This window comes from Seriola dumerili, unplaced genomic scaffold, assembly GCF_002260705.1.
Source record: "Seriola dumerili isolate Sdu_G_001 unplaced genomic scaffold, Sdu_1.0 BDQW01000331.1, whole genome shotgun sequence".
Classification (NCBI taxonomy): domain Eukaryota; kingdom Metazoa; phylum Chordata; class Actinopteri; order Carangiformes; family Carangidae; genus Seriola; species Seriola dumerili.
In genome coordinates, this window is record NW_019174586.1 from 8,670,800 (window position 1) to 8,690,364 (window position 19,565).

Below are 19,565 nucleotides of genomic sequence, written 5' to 3' on the forward strand. Positions count from 1 at the left end.
GACAAAAGTTGTTTGTGCCAACCAACACTCTATTAGGTATACCATTTGGCATTATCTTGAAGATTAGACAGTAGCTTTAGTAGGATAATATGGTCTTGAGATCTCGGATGAAAGCGCACTAATGTCCCCAGAGTTACAAGTTCAGAAATGTCCTCAGAGACCAGATTCCACTTCTTTTTTGGTCAGTTTTCACTCAAATATGGAAGAGAGACATATCTGAGATGTTACAGGCTGTTTTCTGCCCTATATATATATATATATATATATATATACTCAAACATGCCCTTCATCACAATGTACTGGACTTTCTTGTACAGGAGAAAGAGAAATAATGACAGCTAGAAATAGCGGTGTGACATGTTTTAAAACTGGGTTGAAAAAACACCCACAAAATGACCTGTGAATCTTGCACTCATAGGCACAGCATCACTGAGCAGTGGCTTCTGCTGATATATATATATATATATATATACTCAAACATGCCCTTCATCACAATGTACTGGACTTTCTTGTACAGGAGAAAGAGAAATAATGACAGCTAGAAATAGCGGTGTGACATGTTTTAAAACTGGGTTGAAAAAACACCCACAAAATGACCTGTGAATCTTGCACTCATAGGCACAGCATCACTGAGCAGTGGCTTCTGCTGCTTCCTGTCTGTTAAACCACATTCAGAAGAAAATTTCTTCCTCTGTGTAAGAGCGGAAAGTTCTCAACTCCCCCTCCTTCCTTCTCAAACAACATGCTGTTACTCTCGTAGATGTGACTCTTGTGATAGAGACAGCGTTTCCTACATGAGTAGCATAGGGACTACAAATATCTCCACCGGTGACGTAAAAAGACAAAAACGTTTGGCTTTCAATTGGACGGTTCTGAGACACTGACTGAGTCTTGTACATTAACATAGAATTGTACATTAACAGTGTTTCACTTGGTACACTCACCGGAAAACATGTTTTGCATGCAAAACTCAATCTTTTTAGCACAGAGACCCATGATTATAATTAATTAGAAAAGCAAACTGATAAGGCCTTTCAGTACACTGTTAGATAGATTAAATCATAGACACCATTGTATTATCTTGGCTTCTGGCATCTTCAAGCCTGCTACACCGTTTAATGACAGTGATGGTGAAATTAGGAGGATCACAACATCACTCTCAAATCCCCACCTGCCACTTGCAGACATCTCTTCCCCACAATGCTGACACAAGGCCTGCAAACACAGACAGCATTACTAACCCACCACCATCCTTCCACTCACACACATACACACTCACAAACATCCCTAGCTTGGCCCCAAATTCTCAGAATGCACAACAAAGTTCCTGTCACACAGTGTTCACTTATAGGTCAGATCGCAGAGAAAATTATATCAGTACACAAATGAGCTGTCTGAGCAACTAGAGCACCCCGCAAACTTTTTATGAGCCACTAAGAATAACTGCCCTGAAGCACATTCATTAACTCTATAAAAGAAATTTCATCCGCTGAATTAACTTCTGCTTCTAGTTAATATGAAGAAATCATAGGCCTGGAGATGGACCCATACAAATCCAAATCACAATAAATCCTTCAAAACTAAACAAGTGTCAAGTTGGCTCCATTATTGCCGCCTTACCCGATGCATAATGAATCCAAAATTGGGTTTTGTGTCAGAGAAGCATGTTTTAACTTAACAGATGCATTAAAACTGCTGCCAGCCGCCTATTTCTATTATGTGGCAACAGGCCACATGTCACAGATAGGAAGAACCATTGAAGTTGTGAAAACAGGACAGGAAATTGCAGCAAAGTTTTAGAAAAGACATTTGCAACCTCAAACATCACAGTTTGATCTGCTGTGTGCTGTTCTGATAGCGCAAAAGCCTGCATGATTTTATTAAAGCATCTGGACATTGTCAGTAAGATGACGACTAACACTGGTCTGGCAAGGTGCATCAATGGTGGTGGAAAATGTCATGTTTGTAAAGAACTCAAGGCAACAGAATCTCAAAACAACAGTGCTGTTGAAGTTAGTCTGAAGCCAGATCTAAGCTCTAACACCAGTAATGTTTGACAGTGAGAATCCCACCACCTCAATGTTTTCTACTTTACTTATTGCCAATAAAAAAAGAAGACAGATTAAGTCAGATATGAGATTTGTTTGTTGGAGTTTGGCAAATCCAGGTATTTTCACAAAAGAAATGATCGAAATGAAAGTGATTATAATTTTTTAGCCGGGCCTGTCTATCCAAGGTCAAAGCACTGACCTAGCTGCTGAAAAAAATGACAATGTTTTCTCCAAAATGAGATGTGCGAATGCATATTTTAACATAGAAAGACGCAATGCTACATCAAGCAATGCTATTTATTGGGTTTGTGGGTTTGTGTGTGTGTCAGAACTGTTACAGGTAATACATTTGAAGAACAGTACTAAATATTTTGAGCGTCCATTTTTACTTATAGATCTAATTTGTATATTTGGTCATATTAGAACCTGCTTTTGAATGGACACTTCTCATCATAAAACATGTGGTCAATCAGCAACAATATCAGCTGCTGGCCCTCATTATGGGTACTACTTATTTATCATACAGTACCACCACCAGGACCATGTCCACTTTCCTCCTAAATGAACTAGCTTAAATGAACTAGGTTAAAAAGAATCTGAATCTGACAGGTAATAGTAGCTATTACTGCTCATTACATCCTCTGATGTCTCAGCTCAATTAGACCATTTCTTCAATTTCAAAATCACAGTAATTCTAAGTAAAAAACACAAAAGCTAAGAACAAAAAACATGCAAGTCTGTGCATGTGTGTCAGTTGCCTCAAACTGCCCTGCTGATTCCTTTATTGCAGACATATTTGAAATGCTTCATCCTGAGTCTGCTGTTGTCTCGGCTGCTGTGTGCAAGCAATTTAATGCATGACTAGACTGGAAAAGCTAAATTCTCTCCTTTTTATACAGTAACTGAGCAGCCTAAAGGCATTAGATATGTACAGAAGACAGTCTGTGAAAGACAAAATAAGAACAATTTATCTAAATTTAAACTAAAAACATAATAACCAAAGAGAAATTCAAGTCCTGAAGTGTTTCTAAAAACATCACTACTGCGCTGCACTTATTCACACGCCCATCTCTGATGTGTTTACATTCATACCAATACTAACATGTCACAGCACAGGTAAATTGCCAGCAGCAAGAGAGGACATCATACCCAGAAAAATACCAGCAGCATATTCTCAACCAAGCTGAAATAAAAACAAGGTGAAGGACAGCATTCCTAATTCTTTCTTAAACTATAAACCAGCATGACAATTTTACTGCTGATAACAGCCATCACCTTATTTAACTTCACACAACTGATTTTCTTGAAGGGAGAAATACCACCTGGAGCTTATATATGTATGAACCTTGCCAAGATACTTTCCACAGCAGCCTTGCACCATATTACTAGGTACATGTTCAGATAGAGCACTGGCATCTCAGGGCTCCAAGCCTGAGTCAAGGCTGGGAACAGGGGACCCGGCTGTTGCAGAGGAGACTGCATACCAAACAGGTCTGGACGCAAGCAGGCTGATGTGTCCACCCTTAGTCAGGTATGCAGCAATATGTAACAGACAACACGCCTTGAGAGGGAACGGAATCAAAGAGAGATGAAATAATCTAATTTTTCTCTGGCTTGTCATTCAATCTGGGATCAAGATTTTCTTAAAGGAATAGTTCAACATTTTGGGAAATGCTGCTCTGCTTTTTTCTGCAGTTAGATGAGAGGATCGATTTGATACCACTCTCACGTACGAATGGCACATTTGCAGCAAGCAGCTGTCACCTTAGCATAATGACAGGAAATAGCTCTGTTCAAAGCTAACCAAAAACGCCTCCCCCCCCCCCCCAAGCCTGGAAGCTGTCGATCTTACACTTCAGTTTTGTATAAATTAAGCAAACGAAACAGCAGAAAAAAATGCTGCCTGTAGGCAGATATATGTAGGCAGAGCCAGGGTAGCTGTTCCCAGTCTTTATGCTAAGCTAACATAAGTGTCTCCTGGCTGTAACTTCATATTTACAGTACAGGCCCTAGAGTGGTATTGATCCTCTCATCTAACTTTTCTTGGCAAGATAGCTGGAAAAGAAAAGATTATTTCCCAAAATGTCAAACTATTCCTTTAAATCCACTATCAAACACCGTTTTCTGAAACAGAAGCAAAATAGAGACAGAGAAATTGAAAATCTCTATACTTCTATTTGTTACGTATGCTAATATTCCCTCTGCTGGAAAGGTTAAAACACCATGAAACATGTTAATTTGCAGCTTTAGCAAAGCTGTTTTCAAGATTTCTGCAGATCAAGCTTCGGTTTAACAGCTAATAACAACTAAATCAGCTCTTCTCATCTGATCCCCCGTAAAGCCTCACAGACAGGACCACTCACACTGAGAAAGCTTAGCCCCTTCAAGAGAGCTTATCTGATTTCACACAATTGGATACTGGGTCAGTGTGGTATTAAGTATCACTGGCCAATGTCTCTATCTAATCTCGAAGCAAGTAAACGTGTGCCCCACTCCTGGATCTCAGGACAGAAGTGCTGAGTCATTGCGTTTCCTGATGTCAGGTGAATACTTCAAAATAAGGTGAAGGGGAAAAACTGTTTTGCTGGTTGACTAAGCTCCCACGCCTAGAATACAACTCCTTAAGTCATGACAAATGTTTGAACTGCATGCTCTAGGTATTACAACATTACTCGTGCTTCAGTCACTCGATGTTGTCATCTTGAAACGTTGTACTGTAACTATGTCTCAACTGCACAAATAATGTAAAAAGTGGGATTACTGTACTAATACCAACATATTAAACTCAGTTCATGTATTTCAGCTGCTGCTAACATCAATCAAATGTTCATTTCACCTATTTGAAGAAGTGTTTGAGCTCCGTGCAGAAAGAAAAAGGACAGCCTGTCCCGCCTGGTCAATATTTGAGGAGGCTTTATGAAATACACTCGTTTATGATAGTCAGGCGATGAGGAAGGCGCAGCAGGAGTGCAGGAGATGAGGACAATAAACTACCTGGTTATATAACTAAATAATTACACTGTCTTATTGTTTAACCATTAGAGATCGGTAATAATTATATTTGGGAAGTAGAAAATGAGCATATAAGTTTAATTAAAATGGCGCTAAGTTTATCGCTCCTTCAGGAAGATACAGACATCCATGACACAGTAACCTTTGCTTCAGCACTGCTTTGAATAAAGAGGCCTGACAATCAGCCTCCCGAGGGGCTGGCTTTATGTTGTTCTGACGAGAATCACAATGCAAAAACGCAAAGGTAAACAAGGAGTGGCTGTTGCTTAGGAACAAGCAGAGGGAGAGGGCTTGTAAAGTAGGCTCTACGGTACAAGACAGAGAGAGCAGGTGGGCCTCATTCAGCTCAGCCAAGGCCCAGTGTGTTTGCGAGGACACATGTTGAAGACCAAGCAACGACAAGCATAAACAGACGGCCTCTGACTGTGGAGTGAACTGTATGAAATCCAAGCAATTCATTGAATAAAAGTACACATGCTCATTACAGCACCGATGGTGGAATTCGGTAGTTAATCCACCCACTTTACCCCTTAGGGGAGTGTAACCTCAACTACCTACACATGGACCAATTAAAAAGCTTATAGAGAAAGAGAAAGAAATGCATGTAGGCACATCCTGCTGATCCTACAATAACGTTGGATGAATACAAGTCACTGCAATGTACAGTAATGACTTAATTTCATCTTTGACTATGCTGAGAATCACATTTTTAATCCTTTTAAATTAAAGTAAACATCTAGTTAAGACGTGACAGGATTAAAGTAAGTAGCCATGTGTTTAACCAAATACATTACGCATCTTTGTACAAGCAAGGACTCACTGACAACCTGGAAAGTGTTGCTGCCAACAGCTCCAGAAACATGAGTTCAGATTTTAAGAGTAGTGACATGATAGTACAATGAAGTTTGTCCTGATGTGAATGAAGCAGCAAAAGTTTAACATTTGCTTTCTCAAGAAGAGGTAGATGAAAAGATTGCTATCACTGTCATGTCTTTGTGGTAGCTATCTAAAAACAGCCAGGAGACATTTAGCTTATCTTAGCGTAAAGACTAGTCTGCCTATTAGCACTTCAAAAGCTCATTAATTACACATAAGCTCCCATAAAGATGCAACTCCTTTTTGTATGGATTAAATAAATAAGTTACAACATGTTAATCAAGGAGCTTAATTGTGCTTGAAGGTGGATGTTGTTACATTTTGACAGAAACAGGCTGTTTCCCTCTGTTTCCACTCTTAATGCTAAGCTATGCTAACTGGCTGCTGGCTATAGCTTTATATTTAACAAACAGATATGAGTGGTTTCAATCTTCCCATCTAAATCTCTGCAAGAAAGCAAATAAACATATTTCCAAAAATGTAAAACTATTGCATTTGGTGACAGAAATTAAATTGTCACTGTCAGTTCTGCATGTAGCTCTGTGCACTGCTGTCAAAGGCTATAAATGAAAGCGAGAATTCAGAGCTAAAACTACAAGCAAGAGATAAAGTTAAAACAGGGGCAGGGCGAGTGTTAGTGGAGTATGTTGTGCTGTTCATATGTCAAACTTGTGGTTCACCAACTTGTGTATTCACCATACAAGCCACATTTCATGACAACTTTTCATGAAAAAGGGCCCCATCGTCCTTGTAAATGTGGCACTTTGAGGCTCAATTTAAGTATTTCACAAACACGCAGGAGAAGGTGATGAAAGGAAAAAAAAAGTGACATTTGAATGATATGAAAGCAAAGCATAAAAAGGAAAAGCAGGCAAGGTTTCAAAGCAAAAATAAATAATTGAAGAAATAAATAAACTTTCTGGCCTGCACAACCAAGACCTTTCCACTGAGACAGGAGTTCAGCAGATTATTTGAATGCTGGAGTCATTATGGGCATGGCCAGTTTTCCATATGACAGCCTGCTGCTGAAGCTTCCAGACACAGACACCACTGCAGCTGGGTGTCTGGGACCAAAGCCTCTGAAAACCATGTGGGAAATCAATTTCTCTCTGTGCCTGGGTCAGAATACCTCTTTGTACCAAGTGATACTGCACTAAAGCCAACACGATGTTTAAATTAGCATGAGGGAGTGTGAAGTAGTTGGCAGGAGACACCAGCTCAAACTTATTTCACTGAGGATGTCAGTTTTACGTTCACATCCATCTCACAGTTGAGAGCTTATTTTGTGCATGATGGAACCCTCACGCAGGGTGGAACCCGTATAATTGGAAAGAAAAACATCGCTCTGTGAGTATGTTTTCAGGCCACTGCATTATATAGTGCTCACAGTTTATAGCTGTCAACTGGCAGTTAGGAAAGTCATACATGTATCATATTCCTGTATTTACACATTACACAGTCACAGATGACCGTGCTTCAAACAGAGAGCAGAGCTCAACAGAAGCAAGGAATGGAAATTCTTATGAGGCTCTGCATGCTGCTTTTATCTGGAGCGAAATACACTTGCACATCAAACCTGCCTCCACCCACACAAGCTCAGTGAGCAGCTTTTATGACAGATAAACTTTTATCAACATACATTAATTATCAACATTTCCATGGTAAAGTTATTCGCTTGAGAAAATACTTCAGTATAATAATAAACTTTAAAGTTAGTTGCATGAACTGCAGCCACAGTCTCAAAACAATGTTTGGTCATTACAATAAATCATGATTTAAGTATCTTTCACGGTTTCTTGCTGAATTTTACAGTATCCACTAACAAGCAGAGTCATTTTTATTTAGAAATTTATGGGAAGCACTTTGCATCCACTTTTAATTGTAAATCCAGTATGATCAGTGGTGGCATTAGAGCCACAGTGTAAAAATACTTGACTACACGGAAACAGGCTGCATTCAAAATGTTTCTAAAGTACTCATTCAGCAGCAGAGTAACCCTTTTCAGTGCTGTTGTATTATATATTATCTTATTATCTTATTATTACTGGTGCATTAACATTTTAATGTTGTAGCTGGTCAACATGTAGCTAATTTTGACAACTCTCAAAAGTCATTACTGTTTATCGTTTTGTATGCAAAGCCCTAATCTGAAAAATATCTGTGCAAATGTCACATACTTGTGGTGCAGCCAATATTTATATATTTATAGATCCAATATTTCCCGCTGTAATGTAGTGGGGTAGAGGTATAGAGCAGCATAAAGTGCAAAAACCTTAGTAAAGTACCTCAAAATTGTACCTAGGTACAGCGGTTGGATAAATGTTTGGTTACTTTCCACCACTGAGCCTGATACACTGTGTTGAATATGTGATAAGTGAACCTATTTGCAGCCATGTTAACAACAGACAGTATCTGCGCCCTGACCAGCATGGTACATTGCATAACCAGGAGTGTTATCAAAAGGTGTGACCTGATATTCCACATATCATCTCGCTCTCTCTCTCTCTCTCTCTCTCTCTCTCTCACACACACACACTTTCTTTCTTTCTCTCTCTCTCTCTCTCTCTGTATCTGAAAACATGACGCTCTTGGCTGTTATGACTCACATACACCGGCCCAACTCTGGAGTCTCAACCAGTACGGGCTGGGACCTCACAACTTTGACAGTTCCTGGTGGTTTTAAGGTTTGTTCATGTTATAAAATAGAATGTTAATATGCGGCAGAGTTTTTATCAAAATGAAAGATATGAAATTGTTTTAGTTACATGGTGTAGAGTGCACTCAAAGTTTTGTCACTTCACTGAACATAAAAATAAAAATCACTGACAAGACGTAAGCCATCCAGAGTTGGAACAGGGGGGTGGTTATATTGACTGAAAAGCCCTGTATTACATCACATCCTTTTCAGTTCTCAGGAAATAAATCTGAAGAAAAAGAGTCAAGAAGAAAGAAGCATGATCACTGCTTTTCTGATACAAATCAAGAAACATTTTTCAGGGATAAAATGAAAGTTGTCTGGACAGAGAAAGACTTCACACTATGTTTTTTTGGACTCAGATATGATGATCACATCACTGATTCGACATGTACTCCAGAACAACAGGCTGCCAGTCCCAGCACGCTCCGAGTATGAGACAGTTGCAACATAAGGAGACAGTTGCTCAATCTATTTAACTTTATTTATCAAGGGAGGGTTTTCCTGAGTGTACCTGCAGCATATGGACACAGATACCCAAGTGGCTTTGACCTGCTGAGTAAAGCTATGTCTTGGAGCACCTGGAGATACAGTACAGTGCGACGGTAGCCGTTAAGACGGAGGAGAGTGTTACACATTAACTTTCCCCACCCAGATTTTCCCAGCTGGTCACAGGAGCTCAGGCTTCCCGTCACAAGCGTACTTCTCCAACCTTTAAGCCTCCATCCACTCCAGAAATAGAGAGTGCTATGGAAATTAAAATGGCAAAGAAGAAATGGAGAAACTGACATGGAAACATGATGCAAATCCATCCATCCATGAGTAATATAATACAGCCAAGAAAACCATCAAAACAGGACAGAAGCTCTGACTCTGCTTTCTCATATTAATATTTTCCAGCCAGGTGTATTAAAAGATAACGACCGTGGGCAAACAAGATGTTTATCTACTTATTCACTATGAGTCAATTGGTTTCCCGCATCCCTTTCAATAAATGGGACCATTAATCAGAAATGGTGAATGATCAAGCTGATATTTCATTTGTTCACAAAAATCTGCTTAAAGAGAAAGAAATAATTCTTCCAACAAAATATCAGTTCTAACTTAAAACCAACTATTTCCCCACTTGGTTTTCATATTATGTCCAAACAGGGTGAGTTAAAGCTTGTTTATGCCACTGTCTTTCTATCAGTAAAATAGTAAGTCTGCACAAATGCACCATATTTGCCTTGTTGCTGCCAACAGAAATGTAGATATGTATAGAAAGAAAGAAATACTTTTGATCCTTTTTGTGATAATGAACAGTTTGTATCTGACCACGTGAAACTGAAGCTGCCTCCACGTTTATTCCATTCCAGTTAAAAGTGTTTTTACCTGACCACACAAAGTTGACTCTGTAATATGAAAATGAATAAATCATCCATTTTTACATATCTCAGCGCGCTGGGGCTCTAGTAATAAACTCCACCTCGCCTCCTACTCCTTCTTGTTGCAACGCCTCCGTCATCTTGCCCAAGCCTAATGATCTAATTACAGGTTAAGACTTGTTGACTTTGTATTGAAAGAGGAGCCAACCTGACACTACTGTCCAGCCCACTCGCCCGCCCCCCCACCCCCCTCTTCTCCACACCAGCCTCTGTGTTCTCTGAATGAGACACGCACAGGGCTTCAGTAAACAGAAGCTACTATATGAGTCCATCCTCTGAGGCATCGAGGCCTCATTTACAATCCAAATCAGGGTGGGCATAAAGCGTAATGAAAAAGTTTGGTCAAACCTAAACTCAACGCAACAGAGCCATTCACTCACTAAGTCATGTGCTGACGCTACAGCAGGTGTTCAATACAAATATAGAAAGACAATTAATTCGCTCTTCCAGTGCAAGGTCGATTGATCCACACCTAATTATAGTTCAGTTACTGATCAGGTTTACTGTAGAGATATCTATTTGCTATCTCTGAAATAATCTGTTCTCAGTTGCCTTCTCTTAGGCCCCAACTGAAAATTACGTCAGACATTACATCAACAAAATCAATTCTGAATGCCAAGCCGATGAAACAATCACAGGCTTAGGTATTTTGCATATAACTGCATAAAAAAGTCTGACCAAAATTGGATGAAAATGTGCAGCCTGCACTGGTTCAGGGCTTTTCTAGGATATCTAAAAAGCTCTGCGGTGTATGCTGAAGCAGCATGGGTGTGAAATGTAAATGTTGCTTAAACTATCCTCCTGTTCATTCTGTGAAACAGTATGTGCACATGTCTTCTGTGGCCAACAAAGTTCAGGGTAGATTTCTGATGAAACAGGAAGCGTGCTTTTATCTCTGCTGCACTGAGCAACTTTTAGAAACACGTACTGAACAGCACTGAGAAGAATCATTTAACCGGTTGATGGGGGGGAAAGTAGACGTTAGAGAAGGTCAGCTTACACAGGCATGAAAGAGGAAGCTAAATCCGGTGTTCAAACTTCCCAGTGAATTGAAATGAAGGCCTTCTGGGCCTCTACATTACAAGATTTCTAGTCTGAAAAGGAATCATGAATCAAAACTGACATGATGTCTATTTACTGATTACTACACCAAGAAAAATACATGTGGGCTTGGTCAAGGGGGTTGCAAAACACTGTTCCCGCCCTTGCTTTAACACACCATATAAGGCAATAATTCAATATTGCAATAAAAGAAAAGCAACAGACATCTCAGCAAAAAAACAAAATTCTGATTAAATTTTAAAATGAGAAACACAAGATCTCAAACCTATTACTTGATCTCACAAGGCATAAGCCATAAAAAGAATAAAAAAAAATAAAAAACATTTTTCTATGTGCAACTTCACATAAAAACTCCTGTAATCATATTATTATGAATACTGGCTGATTTGTTGAACATCTGATACACAAGTAGGTTTGGGAGAAGTTAGCTAGGGGAAAAGACAAATACCTGCATATCAATTGAACTTGCATGACATGTTCAAACTCCCGTAACAGAACCTCAGTATGTCAAAGAGTGCTAATGAAAATGCTTCGACTAAGCCAAAGGTGCGCATTATGTCAACTTAACTACGGAGCTGCCTGTCCACTTACAGATACAACTCCCAAATAAAAAGTACTAATTATATTGTAAAGTGTGAAGAGGAGGAAGAAAACTAGTCATCACTAACCTCAAAGACACAGGATTCGGGTGACAAGGTCCATAATAGCAACCGAACAAGTGTCGATCTTCGTAACCAATGAAAATCAAGAGAAAAATAAACAACAAAAAGGTGAAACAAAGAATAATCCAAGGATAAGGCTGTCTGAAGGTGTGGACCACTGGCCAGCCGCACACGACTTTCTCACAACGACAAAACAAAACTGAAGAGGAGGGGGGAAAAAAAGACAATGCAATGGCTGCTGTTTGAAACAGAAAAAGGAGAAGTGTAGTGAAGCAACTTGTCCTCTCCCTATGAGTCACGCAGCACTGTCGCCATTGGTAAGGGAGCCCTGAGGCAGAGTGCTTTCACCTGGCCAATCAGCAATGAGCATTGGCCCTGAATGCAAAGCCTTTCAGGTGAGTTCTACTGTGGCAGGGATTGGACAGGGCTGCAGCGGGGGAGGGGAGAACAGAGCGATCCAACCAGAGGGCCACACCTTAAACAGCATGAAAGACGATGGACGGGTTTCTCCTGCAGAGGCTGAGGAGTGCTGGAGGTGTAAGTAAACAGTTGGACAGGTATGCACTCACTTTAGACTTTGCCCACACAATATGGGCCAGGCAAGGTGATTAAAGTCTTTGTGGCAGCTCAGAAGTAAAGTTCACATCTCTTTGTGCCCCATTAAAACATTTACAATGAATTGTGAGTCTATTAGCCGTGTCGGTGAGCCAGTTAAGCTGCTGACTTGTGGGGGAGTTGTTCTCCCTGCCTCAGAAAGCCCCATAAAACAACTTCCACCGGTGGGAGGCAGAAAGAAATGAAACTATGAAGTCAAAAGTGTTTAGATATGAGCAAGTGCTTCACCACAGAAGCCCAAAAAATCTCTTTCTCTCCCCCCCCTCCATGATTCAGTGATCATGATCATGGGAAAGCTCCTGTTGAGAATAATCATCACATGCCAAGTTTAACTCAAGTAACTGAGCATTTATGTCTGAAATTTGACAATGAGGTGTTGAAAATGTGCACAGATCAGCTCAGTAGGCGACACACATCATTTTTACCTTGTTAAGTTCACTGTAGGTAGATATAGATGAGACTTGATAAGAACTTTTATCAGAAATGATACTCAAGCAAACAGGAAGTGGTGGTCTGTGGTGAGTGTTGAGCTCTCTGTCTTCACACTGTTGTCTGTGCATCAATTTATACATGTTTTCCACTGAAAACCTACATACAGAAGCAAAAGTCAAATGTTTAAATAAAATGTGTTTTAAAAGGGAATTAGGGACAATGGTACAGGACTTGCAGACTGATAATTTTAAAAAATGAACCCATTAAACTCAATTGCAACTGCAGCAGGGTCTGTTTGTCACGGTTCCCCAAATCACCCTCTCAATCTCCACTGAGGGCTCTCATCATCACATTAATTCTTCCTGGCCTTGGTTCAGTACAGTTCAGTCGAAAGCAGCTGCTTGCTTCAGAGCAAATTGATAGCCTTGCTTTGAGGGAAAGTTACACCAAACAAGCTCCATTTATCACCGCCTTTGGAAATACTGTCCACAACCCCGAAGCCTTGGTGGAAACTGTCCACTTCTTGTGATATAAACTCTTAAGGCTAATGCACTGCAGTGCTACTAAATCCAGGACAACTATGTAAACATACGAAAACACACACATGCATGTGCACAAGCAAATTTAATTCCTATGTTACTCCACTTATGTAAGCCTTACAGATCATTTGAATCTCTGAAGTATCTGAGGCCTAAAGGAGAGCTGCACAAATTTTAATATTCCCATCAACATTAGGGATGTGTTACATCAATTTAACAGATGAATGAATGAGAAGCAAAAGGCTTGTGCTGCCAAGATGTTGCTACAGTCACCGGGTGCTTTTTTTATCTTGGCCTTTAGTTTAGCCTATTTCCAGATCTTCTCGATCTTGAAATTGAAATTCCATTCACATTCTCACACAGATTATCTACTCCCAAACAAAAAAAGCAATCAAAGGAAAGGAAATGTTTGTAGTACACTGAGGAAATGTTTGAAAGCTGCAGCACTAAACTTTGACTGCATGCTTTTAAATTCCTGAAGCACAAATTCAGCATAATCTCTACAAAGTTGAAACTAAGAGAAAACTGCAATGAAATGGTGCCACGTTCCAGTGATCTATTAATTGCGGGTAATCAGCTGTGTACAAGAACTATTTAACAAACACAAAGTCTTTAAAATGGCTGGCATCCAAACAGCTCTTGACTCTTTCAATGAATACAGATCACATTTATTCCACCATGTGCTAGTATCTTCAGAGTCAGCGAGAGCATTGACTTTGTAGTTTTTTTGATTAGAGGAGCTACAAGGACAGAGCTAGAGGAACTACAGCAACATGCATACGTAGGTAACACGTCCTGTTAGCGTCTCACTGAGCAGGACAGAGATTCTCTATCTGCAGTGTGCAGATAGAGATTGCCAGCTGAATATTCATCCTAATCATACGGGTAAAATACATCCAAGTCAACACTGTGTATTACAGTATTTTAGTATCTCAGAATAAAGTCAATGTGTCAAACAAGCTTTTGCAACCATCTAAAAATACAGTATCAGTCTTCAGTCTGATGAGCTGGATACATTTCAATGGATGGCATGACTCAAAAAAAGGAATTTAATTTAATTCTGAAATGAATCTGTAAGAAATCTTATGACATTAGTTTGAGCTCTGGAAACTTGTGATGAGTGTTTGTCATTATTTCAGGCACTTCATAAACTTTCATTATCCTTTGATTAAGTAAATGTCAGATAATTAATGGTGGAAAAAGATAGATTGCAATCCTATTAACTATGTACTGTTTAAGGTCTGAAACACACAATGCTGAACCTTTTCTGTCAAAAACAGTTATCAAGTTATCTCTCAATTCAAATAAGAAGAAAAACCACAAAAAAAAATGGGGGAAGCCTCAGGTGGAGCAAGAGACGAGGGGTTCCTTTCCCAGGATCAAAAGACATGCAATAGACTCACCCAGATTTGCAAAAGAAATTACATCCACACGCATCCACGAACCAATAAAAGTGGAGATGTTTAAATTGCTGTTGCTTCAAGACATGTCAGGGGGATCAAATTAAATTCGTCCCACAGTTCAAATACACAAAAGGCCTGTGTCACACAATGCATTGTGTTCTTGCTTTATTCCTATACTTGCGGCGTATTAACTAGAGCAAAAAAAAAAAAAAAAAACGCCTTGATGTGTGATCAGTGCAGAGCCATGTGACCCTGCAGACTAACTAAAAGGACACACCTTTCCTTTGCAGGCTAAGAATAAAAAAAGGGTCACTGGTTACGTTCTTGTGCTAATTCTGCAGAACAGAAGCCAACCACGACAGATGCAGGACTCAAAGACCCCATTTTCTGTGGTATGCCCCCATTAAAGGGCAGAGCACAGCAACACTTTGCACTAAGAAGCAGGTGTGGTTGAGCCTTGTGTCGGTGAATTCCCTCCAACCCGAAGGAAGGACACTAGATCAGCATGATGTGAATGTTATTGCTTGTCTAGGCAAAAGCCAATGTCATCTTGAGCTGCTAGATTCACATATTAACACTATTATAAATCAAGATATGCACGGGTAATCTTATTCATCTGAAAATAGTTCAGTTATTCACATTACTACAGACATGATATTATCCAAGCCTGTATGCTTAGTTTAGTCAAATGTAGCCCTCAAATAAGACCTGTGCTCACCACTTTAAATACTTTGCTTTCACTTTGTTTCCCACTTCAAAGACACATTTTATCAAGGCATGCCCTACAAATTTGTACTAGCAAACCACTCCACTAAGAAATGCAAGGCCTTCAAGTTCAAATTCAGTCAGTAAAGAATTATGCTGGAGGACTGAGGACTCATAAAGTCTGAGAAACACTTTAAAACAATCCTTGACAGGATGAGATATGGGAGCCTTTGGAGGACACACAGAATTATTTGAGTTGCTCAGAGGTCATCTGATGGCTGCTGTAGCCGCTCAACTACAGAGCAGGGAACTTTCAGCTGACGCCGTCAGATGAGACTCCAGTTAAGAGGACAGAAGTGCACCCCACAGGAGACACTGACTGAGGTAAATAAGAGGGCAGCAAGGCATTTTAATTAACAGGTGTCGGGTGTGGATTGATTGTGAAAGGCTGAAGGCAGCCATGGTGATATGCAAATATAACAGTTATTTTGTTTTAAGCACATGCCAGCTGGTAGAGATCGGACTTTCTTTTGCAAGAATTTAGTTTGTTGAATAAGCTGACAGCTCATAGCGCCATGAAAACATTATCATTCTCGGACAGTGACCATCCCTGAGCTGAGCCGGGATGTAATGTGATTCACTGTGCTGACTGTGTATGACTATAGATATAACAATCCAACAAAGAGCTGTGTAGGTGTACAGCTATACAGACAATGCTTTCGGGGTGCAACAGCTCAGCCCACTCTGTGTGAGTGATTCATTGGCACCTTTGAGCAGAGAATGATGCACAGACCACAGTCCTGTAGCAGACAGTGGTCATGTGGTGTTCAGTTTACCTGACTTAACTCAAACTTATATGTGACACAAACCATGTGCAAGCAAATGACTTCCTGGAGAGATACTATAAACGAGGGATGTCACACACTGTGACGACCCCTCCCACACTGCTTGTGGCTCCTTGTGCATTTTTTTCTTCTTCCTGTTTAGGAGGCTGTCAGAAGCTGTGTCCCAATTCAGGGGCTGCACCCCACAGAGGTTGCATTTGAAGACCGATTGCATCACAGTGGCGCAACTAGGCTGTCCCATTTCCAAGGCGGCCGAGAGATGCAGCCTTCTTTTCCTGGACACAAAAGGCTCCAACGGGCGGATCCTTCATTTTTAAATGTAAGAATTGGGTTTCAGTTCAGCTTAACAGCGATGAACAACTGTCAAAAAACCAAGGGGTCTTAAAACCTCAAGTTTCTGTCAAAAAAAAAAAAAAAAAAGTTAAGTGATGTCAAGGTTGCTAAGGCGACAGGAGCTGCGCTTTGTGACGTGTCGGTAAGGGCGGGCACAGCTGGGGATGCAAAGCAGAAATCCTCCATCGGCCAGACCGTCTCATTTTGGATCGGTCTTTGCGGTCTACGACAGTCTACGAAGGCCACGTCCTCCGAAGGATACGGCCCCTGAATTGGGAAGCGGCTACAGCGGTAGAGTTATGTCAGGAGAATAGAGCCGTGAAGGCTGGAGAAATCAGTTCTCTCCCTCTCTCTTTCTCTCTCTCTCTCTTTCTCTGAATTTGAGCTGGTTCATTACAGCAAGCAAACATTTTCCTTGGGAGGCCGTTTAAAAAATTTGATAGAAATAAAACAAGAATTTTTACCTATATACGCCAAAGCTGGACAACTAAACAGTCTTTACCTCTCCTCTCCATCATTAATTTAGCAACATAACGCTGCTTGAGGCTGTATCCTTTGAGAACATTTGAGACAGGAGGCAGTAGAATTAAACTCCACAGAAAATGACCAAATCCACCTTTCATGCTCTGTGCCCCAGGTGAGCCTTTTTTTTTTGGTGACAAAGATGCATTTTAGTGTCAAGTGTCAGGTGTATCATAGCCGTTATCACAACATAGCCGTTATCAAACCTAGTGTATGAAAAGCTAACAGGCTCCTGCATCTAACTTGTTATTTAAAAGACATGATATGAAAATTGTATCAATCTTGTCATCTAACCCTCAGCTAAAAAGCAAATTGCAAAGCGTTTTTCCCAAAATGTCAAACCATTCTTTTAGTTTATAATACAACATACAGTCATTTTTGATAAGTAGGGACTAGCTGGAGTAGTAGCAATAGGTGTACTGCTGCCCAAGCTCCATACAGACTGCAACTCATTAAATATTAAATACACAGAACAGGCCAACCATCCAGATCACCCACATCACACCTCTGTGGGCTATTTTAGCTACCTGCAGTCAGATACCAGCAGGAAGGATCTCGTTGCAACATCAAATCACTGACCACATTACTGTTGTTTCTCAGGCAGACGTCTTATAATGAACAATCACTGAGGTCTTGAAATGCCAATCTGTGTCACATCAGCTAATTCAGGGCCAAAAATGAGCACGTCTGCTCCAGTAATCGCCAACAGCCAGCAGTTTTTAACCCGAGAGCCCTAGTTTATTGGTAGCTCATTATTAATAAAATGCCATGAGGCCCTTAGAGCATATTGCTCTGTCACTCAGGGCCTAGATTATAATACCCATTGGCTCCATGCAGTTAAATAATTCAGCAAGCCGGAGGGCTGCCTGTCATGTTGAAATTAACCCGTAAGAAAAAAAAAAGACAAAATGTACTGATGGTAAAGACAGACAACTGCCTGTCAGCAGATGTGATCAGCTTTCCAGAGCTCACTGCAAATTCTGTCAACTGTGTCTTTGCTTAAATTAGTCACATTTGTTTAAAGTAAAATAAGGAAAGATCACTTTGCGTCTTCTGCCAAAGCTCACTGTTTGAATCCAAGCAACACTGGCTGAGCTGCTTCATGAAAGACACTAACTACTACCTCATTAGCTCTAAGAGACATAAAAAATGACAGGGTGACATATCATTATGCACCAAAGTTGCAGACAAAGCCAGTTTCTATTTTTGTGAGGAACTATTTCGTGTGGCCAAAGTACAGTAAGAGGAACATTACAAACCAAGCCACCCCTTAATATAATTACAGATACATCAGTGCTACAGCTTACTACACTATGTGCTTACATGGACCTCAGTGGGCACCATAAAAATGTCTAAGTAATGTGGTTAACTAATCTTCTGATGTCAACATGCTGCCAGAATGAACACTAAATACTCTGATTCATCCTGGAGTACTTCTTCCTGCAGACAAATTCATATGCTGAGGCTGACTGTGTGTGTGATGCAGGCCAAATATTATACCATGATATGAGGGATTTCATCTTTTTCATGAGTATGAAATAATGTGAGGTGTTATTTAAATCTTTTGTTTAAAGAAACAGCTTGATATTTTGGTTAAACGCTCACATTTTAGCCCAGAGCTAGCTTAGCATGGCATAAAGGCTGGAAACGGGGGGGGGGGGCAGTTAGCTTGGCTCTGTCCAAATGGTAAAAAAAACAGTTTGTCAGTATCTATAAAGCTCATTTACATGTTACATGTTGATTGATTAATCCAAACACTAAAGTGTAAGCACAACAATTTGTGGATTTACAGGCAGAAATTGTTACCTTTGGACAGGCTAGCTGTTTCCCCCTGTTTCCAGTCTTTATGCTAAGCTAAGCTAAACAGCTGCTGACTGTAGCTTCATATTTAACGTACAGGGATGCGGGTGGAATCGATCTTCTTGTCTAACTCTCTACAAGAAATCAAATAAGCATTTCCCAAAAGGTTGAGCTATTCCTGTAGGTAAAACTGTGAAACTTCTATTTGAATATGGTCTATTCTTGCTTGATTATCAACACAAAGTCTTTATTATCGCCTCATTTTGTAATTTCATGATTCCTGAATAAATTAATCTTTGAAGACAGTATTACGATGATGCATCAGACTAGCAATTTTTGTTTGTTTGCATAGTTCATATCAGAGTTTACTGCCCACATCCTGAATGGACTGATTTCATAACTAACTAACTCAAGTCAAGTTGTTCTAATTTACATGCTAAACATAGTTTGACAGTTTAAACACTGGATCACATCATGACAACACACAGATTCATGGAGAACTAAGCCATAACGGCCCGTCCAAGTCACATGCTTGTGAGACAGGCAGCATGAGAGAAGAATGAGGTTACAGGTGGAATTTCCCTCA

General features: G+C 40.1%; 1 protein-coding gene across 3 annotated transcripts in view; it reads right to left on the reverse strand.

Annotated features, from left to right (window-relative positions):
* Positions 1-19,565, reverse strand: part of LOC111232469 (ETS-related transcription factor Elf-1-like) — a 38,754-nt gene that overhangs the window by 16,396 nt on the left and 2,793 nt on the right. For 2 of the 3 annotated variants that reach the window (XM_022760007.1, XM_022760005.1), the window contains exon 1: positions 11,792-12,005. The exons of the other annotated variant lie outside the window; for it this stretch is intronic. The gene's annotated coding sequence lies outside the window, so the exon portion shown is untranslated. Of the gene's footprint in view, positions 1-11,791; positions 12,006-19,565 lie in introns of those variants that run through there. 3 annotated transcript variants of the gene reach the window in all.